Here is a 4,839-nt window from a genome sequence, read left to right on the forward strand (position 1 = left end):
CCTTTGCACATGTAACAGCTTCTGTACTCTGTGCAATGCCACTCTGGGGTAGGTTCCAGATGAGGAAACAGGCTCAGTGAGGTGGAGAGATTTGCCTGAGGTCACACACACAGTAGGGATGTGCTCAGCCAAGGTTTAAACCCAGGACTGTCTGGCTCCAAGCCTTGGGCTCTTGCTCTCCTCATCAGAACCCGTGATGCCAGAGCCACAAAGCCTCCTGAGGGAGTTAATGTCTTAGCTCCCTTCCCTTCCAGCAAGGGCAGAAATCCACCTGCCAGGGTCTGGCTTCTGACCTCTTCTCAGGCCTCTCATGCAAATTTTGGGGAAACGAAGTGGTCTGAGGCCAGTGGCTGGGCTAGCTGGGTCACCCAGTACAGGGAATTTGGGGTGGGGGATGATCCTCCAGGAGGCAGCCTTCAGCAAGAGAATGATCTGACAGTGAAAACAGGCTGCCTGTTGGTAGGCATGGGATGCTCCCTGGTTAGGAAATTTGAGACGATGACTGAGTCCCTGCATCATCATCACCATTGTAGTCATCATCATCATAACTGCCACTGCTTGGACACCCTTTGTGTCAGGCACTTTAAGCTATGATACAACTGCCCCTACTGCTAATAAAACTGGCAGCTCCTACTTATCCAGCCCTCATGTGGTTGGTCTTCATTGAATCCTCACAGAACTCCATGTAGCAGGCACTATTGTTAGGCCCATTTGCAGATAAGGAAACTGAGACTCCGAGAGGTTCAGTGACTTGTGCACAGGGCAGTGGCAGCAAGATTCAGGCTCTGCCCAGCTGCTGAGTCTGTGGTCTGCCCAACCAGGACCTGTGGGAACAAAGCAGGAGGCAGGGCAGCCTCTCCCGGCTGGGACTCCATCCCTGCAGCTTTCCTGCTCAGGGCGGCACTGGCTTCACCCTGGCTGGGCGGGCACCCTCTACTGGTGTGCCTTGGCTCTGCAGAGCCATGTTCCACAGTGTACCTGGAATGTGGAATCCTCAGACCCTCACATCTGATCACCTGCCCTTTGCCAGAGAACACAGGTGCCTGAGGTCACCCAGCCAGGCAGGGGCTGAGCTGAGGAGTCAACCTGAGGACTCTCTACACTCCCTCCCTGGTGCTCCTCCCGGGGGTTGCCCAGATGCCTCCGCTTCCTGCCGTCACCTTCCACTCTGGGCCCCCCAAAATAGGGCCATCTGGCCCACTGCTCTTGAGGGATCTGGGCAACTGTGGTGTGGAGCTGGGAATCTGTCTTCAAAGGCAAAACTAGGAGACCATGGTTTGAGGCATGGAACTGCCACTGACTGACTTTATGATGTTGGGCAAGATTCTCGACTCCCTGGGGCCTTCCTGGAGCCTCCTTTGTAGGCGACGAAGAGCCAAAGAGATGCAAGGAGTCTCCTTTACCCAGTTAGAAAAGCTCTCCGCACCCCGCCTCCCCTCCTTCCTTTCCTCCTCCCTTTCTTTTTCTTTCTCCTCCCCCCACTATCACCTCCACCCCTCTGTGGTATGGATACTTATATCTTCTTTGTTTTTTTATTTTGGCAGTAAGGGGGAGCCAAACCCTTGACCTTGGAGTTATAACACCTGGCTGTAACCAACTGAGCTAACAGGCCAGCCCTAATATCTTCCTTTTAAAGAGGAGGCATTTGAGGCTCAGAGAGGTGGAGTTGCTGCCCCAGGATCACCCAGCCACGTGTTTCCGGCTTCAGAACCCAGACTCTGGCAAGCTGACCCCTGCCCTCTTCATCTCCTCTCTCCTTGCTCCTCTCACGAGTCTCATCCATCAGCACCTCCTACAAAAAATTCCCAGATCCTCCTTCAACCTCTCTTCCTGTCCTCTGCCACCACCAGGCCAAGACCCCTGTCATTTCTGGGTATGTGACCACAGCAGCCTCCTTGCCTCCTCACAGGTCATCTGGCCCCGACTCCTGTTTCCTGCAGTCCAGTCTGCACACTGGAGCAGGCAAATAGAGCCTTTGAACATGGACATCAGATTCTATCCGTCTCTCCTTCTTGAAGTTTCCATTGCTGGTGGAATTAATCTAAACTCTCTTCCCCACCCCAGAGGCCCTGTGCTGTCCAGTCCCAGCTGCCCTCATTTCCTCCTTTTTGCCCATAAAGCTCTGGTCTCACTGACTTCTTTCAGTGTCCTGAACATGCCAAGCTTGCTCCTGCCCCAGAGCCTTTGCGCTTGCTGTGGCTGTGGCGGGAGCGCCCCTCCTGTGCTGGTTGTGCCTCCTCCTCCTCCTTCAGGGCTCAGTTCAGACTACACACCACCTAACGCTACCCCACTCCGCCACTCTCCACCACATTACTCTAGTTTTTTTCATAGCCCCTAAGTCTCTGAAGATGTTTTATTTAGTCATTAGCTCACTTGTTTATTGCCTGTCTCTCCCACTGGAATGTGAGATCCATCAAGGTGGGGACCTTGTTATTTTATTCACAGCTGTGTCCCTAGGACCTAATATAGTGCCTGGCACATAATAGGTACTCAATAAGTATGTGTTGAATGAGTAAAACCCTTCCTAGCCCCAACTTCTCTTGCAAGCTCAGAACAGTCTTTCAAATCCACTTCTATTTTTCCTGCTCCCAATGTCACAGCCCAGAGACTATAGCAACCTGCCCCCCCACCCCCACCACCCCATGTAAACACTCTGCCTCCCTTGCTTCCCCTCTACATAAATACTATGCTCTTCAAGGCCTCTGGGCCAGTGATTCCTTTCTCTCTCTGCCTCTTTCCCCTCACTTGACTAATTCCCACTGTCAGTACTTATTAAGCTCAGGCATCACCTTGTCCCAGAAGCCCTCCCTGCTTTCCTCTCAAGTTAATCTTCTCTTCTGCAGCTGTAGGTCCTGGGTGCCTACTGTTCCAGATAACAGTCCCTTCTCTGTGTTTTAAGAGTCATCTCTCTCCTCTTCCCCAACCATGGGAGCTCCCTGTGAGGGCTTGGACCAGAGTGGTTCATCATTATGTCCTCAGCACCCAGCCCCAGGCTGGCCTGGCATGGGCACTCAGGCAGCATTGAACTAGGCTGGCCTCATCACTGCTGTGATGGAGATTTTTGGAATTAAGCCAGACCAGTATCTCCCAGCTGTATGACCCACAGCAAGCCACTTTCTCTCTTTGAGCCTCAGTATTCTCATCTTTAAAATGGGTATAATAGGGCCGGCCCGGTGGCGCACTGCTGTAGTGCGCCGCTTGGGAAGCGCGGTGGCGCTCCCGCCGAGGGTTCGGATCCCACATACAGACCGGTTCCCACTCACTGGCTGAGCAAGGGGTGGGAGCAACACTGAGGGTTGCGATCCCGTGGCCGGTCCTGGTCCGGTACAGGCGCGACACTGAGGGTTGCGATCCGTTGCCGGTCACGAAAAAAGACAAAAAAATAAAAAAATAAAAAAATAAAATGGGTATAATAAATCCAACTTCTCAGAGATTCAAGGAGGCTTCTCTCAGGTATGTAATGAACCAGCAAGTGGAAAGCGTTGGGTAAGTGGTGAGTCTCTTCCCCAGTGTCATCTCAGCATTGGGCTTAGCAACTGCCTCCATAAGCAACAAGCCCCCTTGAGCCCTCCAGGGAAGGAAATTAACAATCCCTGAGCCCTGGACACTTGTCCTGAGAGGTGAGGGAAGGTGGTAGGCAGACTGGGTCAAGCCCTGAACCTGGAGACACATAAGTGAATTTGAAACATGGTTCTAGAGTTCACTGACTGTGTGACTCAGGACAAGTCCCCTCACCTCTCTGATCCTCAGCTTCCTGATCTGGAATGGGTCCTGATCTTCTTCTGATTTTTCCTGTGATTTGAAGGTGTGTATTTAGGGGGTACCCTAGACAGAGGCCATGACCTTTCTAGGCTTCAAAGAGGAGGCTTCTTATTCTAAATGGTTGCATTTAGAACTGGGAACTGGCTTGGGCACCTGCAACCTGAGTTAGGCTTGGGTGCCTGCAGCCTGAGTGAGGTGCTGAGACTCTGAACAGCTCTGGACACCCAGGAGGGTCCAAATGCTGGTGACAATGAGTAAGTGACCAGCCAGCCCCCTTGGAAATGGCTGTGAAGTCCTCCAAATGAAGACCAGTGAGTGCAGCTTGGGAGGAGAGAGGCCCACCCTTCAGCCCCCACCCAGATCCCTGTTCATGTGTTCATTCATTCTTCCACTGCTGTATTTCCATAATGTTGCCCAGAGCCTGGTACATAATAGGTGCTCAATAAATACATATCAATAGAACTAACTTATTCATACAGTCATCAGACATTTATAGAGCACCACTGCATCTTAGGCCCTGTGATAAGGGGTGGTATACAGATGGTGTACATAAAGAAACCGGTCCTCACAGCCCCCTCCCAAACTCACCCAGGGTGCCTCTAAATCCTCCCAGCTCTTCCCACTCCCACCCTAGATCCCTCCCACTGGCTGCCAGGCTCCAGGCACCAGGACTTTTCCCAGGGTTGAGGTAATGCCCTAGCACCCCACGCATCTCGAGGCCTGGGAAGGCTGCACCCCACAGCCACAACTCTCCAAATCCTCGCAGTCCTCCATGTCCCCTCCTCCAGCCATCTTTCCTCATCCCTCTCAAACCCTGACACTGCCATCTCCCCCCTCCCAGTGCCCTACATCTACTTGGGGTTTTTCCTGGGGAGGCCAGCAGGTGGCGCTGAACTCCCCCTTTCCCTGGCGCTGGACTGGAGGCCGGACCCCACCAGGACCCTCTCTCCCTCCTTTTCTCGCCAGCCAGGACAGGAGTGGATTCTGTGACCTCTAACTGACCCCTCTCCTTCCCGCTGGTTCCTATGATGGAGGACTGAGGGGACTCCAGTTGCTCCTGCAGGCCCCTCGCTGTCT

This window comes from Galeopterus variegatus, unplaced genomic scaffold (genome assembly GCF_000696425.1).
Source record: "Galeopterus variegatus unplaced genomic scaffold, G_variegatus-3.0.2 Scaffold2485, whole genome shotgun sequence".
Lineage (NCBI taxonomy): Eukaryota > Metazoa > Chordata > Mammalia > Dermoptera > Cynocephalidae > Galeopterus > Galeopterus variegatus.